The following is a 9,603-nucleotide window of genomic DNA, read 5'->3' as shown; positions in this document are numbered from 1 at the left end:
CTTGAGAAGGTTCAAACACGAAGACAAGTTAGTCACGGTTGACTTTAGATTTGGGACCTTGTATTGAAGGATTTCCATGACTCATTAATGCATTAGTTGGAGACATAATAGTTAGTTTTGCACTTTAAACGATTGTCCTTGGCAGAACAATATCCGAGTACCCCATTTATATCGATTGCCTTATCTCTTACTTACTTGTGCTTTTCTCTCTTGTTTGCTTTATTCTTGTTTACATTACATCTTGTTTACATTACATCTTGTCAACACAATCATTATTCATCTTCACTTGGTTATGAAACAATTTAAGTATTTTTATGGATGTATGCTCGTTTATGGGGCGTCGTTGAAAGTCTGGATTCGGGAGTATTTTGGCAGAGCACTGTGGTAAAATACTATAGCAAATTGCTGTAGCAGTTACTATTCATAGGCCGCTGAAAAATCAATTCATGCATATTCACACAGGCGTGTAAAATTCCACACGCCCATGTGGATGCTTTACTCCATCCTATTTAAAGCCGCAACTTCAGCTCGTTTTAGGATCCTTTTCAGTATTTTTTCTCATCTTTTCTCCATCTTTAAAGACGCTCGTGGCTAAGGTTTGGAGAGGCTTTCGCAAGGTTTTTGGAGTGGTTATAGAGCCTTCAACACCGCGTTCCTTTGGAAGATAGTTATTGGGAGAGCTTTCATCAAAATCGATTCGGCGAGGTGTGCCCTAGGCTTGATGAGGGAACCCTTGCAGAAGACAAGGTTGCTCCACAAGACCATCAATATGGACTACAAGGGGTGTTTTACTTATGGATTGCATGCTTTTACTTTTGATTTCATTATTGGTCGTATCTTGCTCCATGGAGAACTAAACCCCTAGTGTGTACCTAGACATGTAAATCCTAGGACGATATTATTTCTTTGACTTTTCTATTTTGTTTCTTTAATTAATGTCTTCAATTGAGTTCTAGTCTTGAATACTTGTTGAATGGGTTTTCCCTTAGAGTGACATTAGGGTTGAGAGCGTACATTGGTAATATTTGTGAGTGAGTGACACACCATGTGGGTTAGACAAAGCAAGCTTGGAGAGGCTTGAGATGGTGAGTCAAGAGGTAGCTGAACGTCCCCTTTCCCCTCTGGTGTGATTTATCCTACCTCCACGTTCCAAGAGTTCTTTACGGTAACAATAGAGTGAAGTACTAAGTGACGAACACCGCCGAGGCTTAGTTGTGTGAAAGTACTTTAGTAGACATATTTTTATATATGTTTTACGTGCATTGAGCATCAATTTTACCATGATTTATGTCTCATATTGTGTATTTGGTGTTCTTTTATGCATATAGGTTGTGAATGCCTTGAAAAGTAAAAAGGAAGCAAAGATAGGCTATAAGGTCATGAGATAGGGAGCATCCCCTTTCCCCTCCGATTGGTGTATTCTATCTCCATTCCCTAAGCTCTATGCAACCATATTTGGTGTGAGGTGTGAGATTGAGAGATTTCTCCACTGGGACCTTGTAGGGGGTTAGGATCCTTCACTGAGAATTAGGGTTGGATCAATCTTTAGGAATTGGATACACCTCTTAGAATCCCTAGAGTGCTTTGAGGTTATATGTGGTGTGAGGTGTTGAGATTGAGCAATTTCTCCACCGGGACTTCGTAGGGGACTAGTATCACCGATATGGAGGCCGGATCCGATTATATTTAGATTTCCAGGACTTAACTTACTCATCATAGAAACACTTTGCTTATCCGGTACCTAATACCTGAATCCTAGGGGGAGCATTGCCCGAATACCCCACTTTTACTTATTGAGACCTCCATCCCTTTCACACTTGCATATTCGTCTCCGGTATTCATTTTTTCATACATTAGATCACCACACCTTTCCATTTATCATTAGGCTAGAAAACAGAGAAAAAGTTAGTACTAGTAGCCCTGTTTACTGTGGATTCGACTACCCGACTCACCGGCTATTTTATTATTTTTACACCCGTGCACTTGCGGTTCACAAGCATATTTGGACACGTGTCATTGTGCAAGCAACAGAGTTAAGTGTTGAAGTAATCATTAGTATCTGGGGCTTAATTGTGACTAGGGGTCTTTCGCCTAAACCAAAGGTTAGATCTATGTCAGGGAATAGGGTTTATCACTTGGAGTCCGTAGATCTTTAAGCAAGTTTGCACAGTGTGAGGTGTTGAGATTGAGCGATTTCTCCACCGGGGCATAGTGTAGGGTTAGTCACGGTTGACCTTAGGTTTGAGACCGTGTTTTGTCAACATTTCCATGACACATTAAGCATTAATTAGGTGACATAATAGTTGGGTTTGTACTTGAAGGAATAGTCCTAGTTGGAGCAATGTCCGAGTGCCCCACTTCCTATCGATTGCCTTTCTTCTCATTTTTTATAACGTCTCCCTTTATTGTTCTTTTTATTACTTTCATATTGATATTGTTCACGCCACTATTGATCCATCTTCACTTTAGTTAAATAGTAATCCTTGTGTTTTGGATCACTATTCCCTGTGGATACGAATGCCCACTCACAAGGGTTTTATTACTTCAACAAACCCATGCACTTCCAATACACATGCAAAGGGTGTTGTCTAGTTTTAGGCGCCGTTTCTTGGGAACAGGTATTTTAGAAACACTTTGCACTTTGCTATTTTAGCTATTCACCATTTATTCTATTTGACATTTTTTTATTCTATCATCGTTCTAATTTGTTTGTTTTTCTTTAATTTTAGGAAAAATGATCAACATACCTGAATTATTTGACACAATCATGGGAATGGTTGAAGATATAGAGAAGAAAGTTCAGTTGTTTGCAGTACAATCCACTATATGTTGTTCCCTGTAAGAGTAATTCACCACTAACCACCCCATGGAAGGATCAGTTGTTGATTATATTGATAGAATTTAGGAGCATAATTGTGAGTTAGATAGTGTGCTAGATCAGTTTGAGAAGTCTGCACTGGCATCTATGAGCTATCATTTGGAAGAAAGCTTGGAGAGGGTCATTACTCAGTTCAACTCTTCCTATCATGAATAAAGACATGAACTTTTCTCATTGGGCCTACCAACTTCACTACAGGAAATTGGCAAGATAGAGTGTGTGGTTGTTATTGAAGGCCATTTAAATGATCTTGAAGAAGGGACACAATTTTGAGGAAATTGATAGATTGACTGAAAGCAGATTGCAACCTTTGATTGAGGAACCACCCGAGTTAGAGCGCAAAACTTTGCCAACACATTTGGAATACGCCTTTCTAATGGAAGGGTTTAAACACTTGGTGATTATGGCTTCAAATCTCTCTATAGATCAAAAGGACAAGTTAGTGAGCATGCTGAAAAGGCAAAAATCTGCCATCGCTTGGAAGATCTCCGATATAAAAGGCATAAATCCGTCATTTTGCACTCATAAAATCTTAATGGAGGATAAATATAAATTTTTTATTCAACCCCAAAGAAGATTGAACCCAAACATAAAGGAAGTTGTCAAGGCAGAGGTGCTAAAACTTTTGGATGCAAGTATCATTTATCCTATCTCCGACACTGCATGGGTGAGCCTAACTCAAGTAGTTCCAAAGAAGGGAGGAATGATAGTTGTGAGAAATCAAAAGAATGAATTAATTCCAACTAGAACAGTTACAGGGAGGCGAGTTTGCATTGACTATAGAAGATTGAATGAAGCAACTCAAAAGGATGATTTTCAACTACCGTATATTGATCAGATGTTGGAGTGATTGGTAGGGTATCAGTTTTATTGTTTCCTTGATGGGATGTTGGGATAATTCCAAATCCCCATAGCTCAAGAAGATCAAGAGAAGACTATGTTTACTTGTCTGTATGGTACTTTTGCATACAGAAGAATGCCTTTCTTGTTGTGTAATGCACCAATGCCATTTCAGCGATGCATGACTACCATTTTTTATGATCTCCTAGAGGACATCATGGAAGTGTTCATGGATGACTTTTCATTGTTTGTAGATTCCTTTGACATTTGCTTGAGAAATTTGAGAGAGTGCTGGTCAGATGTGAAGAGACGAATCTGGTTCTTAATTGGGAGAAGTGTCACTTTATGGTGCAAGAAGGCATTATCCTTTGGTATAAAATTTCCCAAGTGGGAATGGAGGCAGACAAGGCAAAAATTAAAGACATAGAAAAGATCCCTCCACCCACAAATGTGAAAGGAATTTGTAGTTTCTTGGGGCACACAGGTTTCTACATGAGGTTTATCAAGGATTTATGGAAGATCACTCAACCGTTGACAAAACTCTTTGAAAAGGATGCCCTACTTGATTTTGGGAATGATTATTTGACTGCTTCCAAGTTGTTGAAGGGGAAATTAGTACAAGCACCAATTTTGATCACATCGGCATGGAACGAACCCTTTGAGCTCATGTGCGACGCAAATTATTATGCGGTTAGAGTAGTTTTGTGTCAGAGATAAGGTAGAGAGTTCTAACCAATCTATTACGCTAGCAAAACTCTAACGAGTGCTCAAAAAAATTATACAACCACTGAAAAAGAGTTGTTAGCTGTGGTGTTCACTTTTGACAAGTTCAGGGCATACCTCATCTTATCTAGGGACACTTTATTAACCGATCACTCGGCACTCCGTTATCTTATAAACAAGGATGATGCAAAACCAAGGTTGATTCATTGGATCTTATTGTTGTAAGAGTTTAATATGGAGATAAAGATAAGAGAGGAAGCAAAAATGTGGTTACAGACCATCTGTCTCGATTGGATGGGTGTGAAGGTCAAGAGCCGTCAAGCAAGAGAATTAACAATTTCTTTCTCGAGGAGCATTTGTATGCAGTTCAGAGTTTAGAATCACATGGCACTCCATGGTTCGCAGATTTTGCAAATTACTTATCAGGCAAAGTACTTAAGCAGGGCCTAATCTTCCAGCAAAAGAAGAAGTTCTTCAGTGATTTGAAGAATTAAATTTGTAATGATCCATACTTGTTCTGCATTTGTGCAGATCATATGGTTAAAAGATGTGTATCCAGGGAAGAAGGTTGGGATATCCTAGCACATTATCATTCCGGGTACGTCAAGCTTAGTGACATTAAACAAGCGCTTCTTGGGAGGCAACCCAAGTCTTTATTGTTTTTTAGATTTTAGCTTAGTGCTTGTATGAATAAGAGCTTGAATGTTGGTGTCTTAATCTTTTACAAGCTTTTCCTGTGTTTTTCTTGTGGATTATTTGTGTTTTTGTGTGCTCAATTGTGATTGGCGAAGTTCTTGGTCATTTGAGCATGTTTTGCATGATTCTCTTATCAGTTGTTCACAATGTAGGCATGCTCTGAGTATGTGCAAATGTGTAGAAATTTTCTGCAGAGTCTATAATTTTTTCTAAGTCATCCAGAGAAGACACATGGCCGTTTGGAATTTCCACACGGCCGTGCGTTTCTATTCAAACCTCAACTTCTCCATCCCGGGAAGACACAGGGGCATGTGTTTCTTTGTAGAGTTCAGAGCTTTATCCTGAGAAGACACATGGGCATGTGTCTGCCCCTATGGATGACCCTGTGAGTTACACACGGTCATGGGTAATTTCCACACGGCCGTGTAAAACTCTGCAGGAAGTTTTCATCCATCCTGAGAAGACACAGGAGAGTGTGAGTGCCCCTATGAGTACCCCTGTGAGAATCCACACGCCCGTGTGGATGTGCAGAACGCTAAAAAGCGTGGCTTTTTTTAAAATCTATTCGTGTTTCTTCATCTTTACACTCCCAAAACTCAAAGAACACATCCTTGCACTCTCCCTACTCTCCATCACACAAGTGCCATCACCACGAGTAGGACCACTTGATCCAGCACAAGCAGCAATAGCAGAGGCGACCGAGCCTGACACCGATGCTTGATGCATCTTTACTTTATTTACTTTTATGTTTTGTGTTTCATTTTTGCATTTTTTTTTGGACTTATATCACTGAGAAAGAATTTTCCTTCTGAGTTTGTCTTTTATTTTTGTTGTCTCGAGTTGTATTTTATTGCTTTATCTTTATAGGCACATAATCTAGCATTGTGCGGTCCTCGATTATAGCTTAAAATTTTTAGCTAAAGCCAGCATCCATCCAGATGATACAGCAGTCAGCACAGTTTAATGGTTTGGCCGATGAGGAACAAAACAACCACATAGAGAACTTTTTGGAGGTGTGTGATATGCTCAAGATCAATGGAGTTACGGATGATGCTATCAGATTGAGGGTTTTTCCATTTTCCTTGAAAGGAAGAGCGAAGCAATGGCTATACTCATTGCCTAGAGCATCAATCACTACATGGGAGGAGATGGTGGAAGCTTTTCTTGCCTGATATTTCCCTCCCGGAAAATCTACAAAGCTTAGGAATGAGATTTCTTCCTTCGTGCAAATGGAATTAGAGTCTCTATTTGTGAAATGGGAAAGTTTCAAGGAACTTCTGCGAAAATATCCTCAACATGGGTTTCCAGAGTGGATGATCATTAGACTTTTTACAATGGTTTAAACCCAAGTACAAGACAGTTACTTGATGTAGCAGCAGGAGGTACCTTAGGTGGCAAGACCCCCGGTGAAGCCTGGTAGTTAATTGATGAAATGTGTTTGAATAGCTGCCAATGGAATGCTACGAAGAAGAGGAAAGTGGCCCGCATCGATGGGATTAATGCGGTTATATTATTGGCGGCCCAAGTGGAGGCATTGAGCAAGAAGTTAGGCACTCTAACTTCTCCTAGATTCACGGCCGTCACGAGTTGTGATGGATGTGGAGGAGGGCATATCCCGTCCGATAGGCTGATAGCCATTGGTAGTACATCCACCGTTGAGCAAGTTGACTTTGTGGGTAATGCAATGAGATACCAAGGCAATCCTTATGGCAACATCTACAATCAGGGTTGGAGGAACCACCCAAATTTTTCCTGGAACAACAAAGGGCAACAAAAGGCCACAACACCACAGGGTTTCCAACAACAAACCTCGAACATGGAGAACTGAGTTTTAGGCTTGAAAACTCGAATGACTAACTTAGAGAAAGCCTTAACTAGATTTGTATAATCATCAGATACACAGTTTCAATCAGTCAAGCCTACACTTTGCAACCACACGGCTTCATTGCACGATTTAGAAAATCAAGTGGGGTAAATTGCGAAGTCTCTATCGGAGAGACCACAAAGAAGCTTGCCGAATAACATTAAGACTAACCTGAGAGAACATGTGAAGGCAATCTCTTTGAGAAGTGGTCGTGAGGTCGAGGGTAGGCTTCCAAGTGAGAAGACCAATGTTGAAGCACTCGAGGTCATGGAGGTTGAGGAGAGAGCCAACAAAGAGAAAGAGGTAGCACCCCCACCTTATAAGCCAAGAATACCTTACCCTTCAAGATTGAAGAACGACCAAAATGATGAGCAATACAAGAAGTTCTCGGGTCTATTCAAACAATTGCACATCAACATTCTTTTGTGGAAGCTTTGTCTCAAATGCCTCGGCATGCAAAGTTCTTGATGGACCTTTTGACCAACAAGAGGAAGTTGGAGGAGAGTGTATCGGTGATCTTAGATGCCTCTTGTTCGGAGGTGTTGCAAAAGAATATGCCGAACAAGAGGAACGACCACGGAAGCTTTGTGATTCCATGCAACATTGGCAATTTGGGCGAAGAGATGGCATTGGCAGATTTAGGAGCCACTATCAACGTCATGCCATAATCTTTCTTTCAAAAGCTAGACTTGGGAGAGCCTAGGCCTACTTAGATGACATTGCAATTGGTGGACCGAATGGTGAGACATTCGAGGGCATCATTGAAGACGTGCTTGTCAAGGTGGACAAGTACATATTTTCTATAGACTTTATACTGTTGGACATCAATGAGGATGTAGATGTTCCCTTGATACTTGTGAAGACTTTCTTAAGCACTTTCAAGGCACTTATAGACATAGACGGCGGGGAGTTAACACTGACGGTTAGAGATAACAAGCTTACATACCACCTTACCGAAGCCATGCGACATTCTCTTGACTTTAATGATATTCTGTATTTTCTTAACATTGTCGATGAATATGTGCAAAAAATGATGAATTCGGACCCGTACAAGGGGTTGCTAGACCAAGAAGTAGATAATGAAGAGGTGATGATACTTGGTCTAGAGGAGAAGGTACCATCCACTCCGGGGATAGTGAAGAAGATGCTCCAAAAGACGAAGCAGGCATGGAGACACCACAAGAAGTACCCTAAGACTATTGGGGATACGCAAGAATGGAACGGAGGTAATGGTCCCTCAAGTGGTAACAAGCTCGACAACTCTCCCTCTACCTTTGGAAGACTATGTTTATCATGCATCCAAGTCATGAGTAAGAGTGAAACTTTCATCTACATGCCCATGTTAGGTAAGACAAGGTACATCAACCTAAGTGACATAAAACAAGCGCTTCTTAACAGGCAAACGAAGTCTTTACTGTTTTCTAGTGTTTAGTTTAGTGTTACATGAATAAAAACTTGAGTGTTGGTGTTTTGATTCTTATATGCCGTTGATATGTTTCTCTTGTAGATCGTTGGTGTTTTCATATGTTTAATCACGCGTGGCGAAGTATCTTGGTGTTTGAGCATACTTTCCATTATTCTCTAGTTACTTATGCATATTATAGGCAAGCTTTAAATAGGTGTAAATGTTCAGAAATTTTCTGTGAAGTCTGTAATTTTTCTAAGTATTCCAGAGAAAACATATGGCCATGTGGAAATTACACTCGGGTGTGTGTTTTTGTTCAAAGCTCATCCTGAGAGGACACAAGGATGTGTGTCTGCCCTGTGAATGACCTTGTGACAATCACAGGCCCGTGTGGAATTTCCACATGGCCGTGTGTTTCTCTGCAGATGTTCAGAGCTCTATCCAGAGAAGACACAGGGGCATGTGTCTCCCCCAGTGTCTGACCTTGTGCATTACACATGGGCGTGGATAATTTCCACACACCCATGTGATTTTCTACAGAAAAGACCTCGCCATCCTGAGAAGATACAGGGGCGTGTGAATGCCCCAGTGAGTGGTCCTGTAAATTTCCATGCCCGTGGGGAATTTCCACATGGGCTTGTGAAACACTTAGAACAATTTCTTGAGTTGGACAGAGGAGACACAGGGTCGTGCGTCTGCCCCTGTGTGTCGGGCACACGGACGTGCGGAATTTCCACATGCTCATGTGGTTGCGTTCAAAAGCATTGAGTGTTGTACCGCTGATTTAGAAATGTTGTACTCGATTTTCTGGCCATTTTCAGAGTTTTCATATTCATCTTGTCCGTAAACCTTGATTTCTTCTTTTCTTCATCATATTTGATTTTAATCGATTAGAATGGTGAATGTTGCTTCGTTTCCAAAAATAAATAATTTATGCATGCTTAGAAATAGTTTAGAGATGATTTTAAAATGTATTTGTTTGGAATTTTGACATGTGGCTGTGCGGTTTTCAATTCCCATGAATCCACACGGGCTTGTGGGATTTCCACACGATCGGGTGGATTTCTGCAATGTTACTTTGTGAGTTTCTTTGATCGAATCTTTTTCAATTTTTTTGTAGATATGGCACCCCGATAGAAGAAACAAGCTGACAAGTGACCACGTGAGCTGATACGTCCGAATATGCATGTGTGTACC

General features: G+C 40.6%; 1 non-coding gene across 1 annotated transcript; it reads right to left on the bottom strand.

Moving 5' to 3' along the window:
* Positions 1–6,333: 6,333 nt before the first annotated feature.
* On the bottom strand, positions 6,334–6,440 carry LOC120262539. Its single transcript, XR_005536808.1, has one exon. It is a non-coding gene; the product is annotated as a small nucleolar RNA R71 (small nucleolar RNA).
* Between the last annotated feature and the right edge of the window lie 3,163 nt (positions 6,441–9,603).

The sequence above is a fragment of the Dioscorea cayenensis genome, chromosome 5, assembly GCF_009730915.1.
Source record: "Dioscorea cayenensis subsp. rotundata cultivar TDr96_F1 chromosome 5, TDr96_F1_v2_PseudoChromosome.rev07_lg8_w22 25.fasta, whole genome shotgun sequence".
Lineage (NCBI taxonomy): Eukaryota > Viridiplantae > Streptophyta > Magnoliopsida > Dioscoreales > Dioscoreaceae > Dioscorea > Dioscorea cayenensis.
Note: the sequence above shows the minus strand (reverse complement) of the source record. Positions and strands in the feature narration are given on the sequence as shown.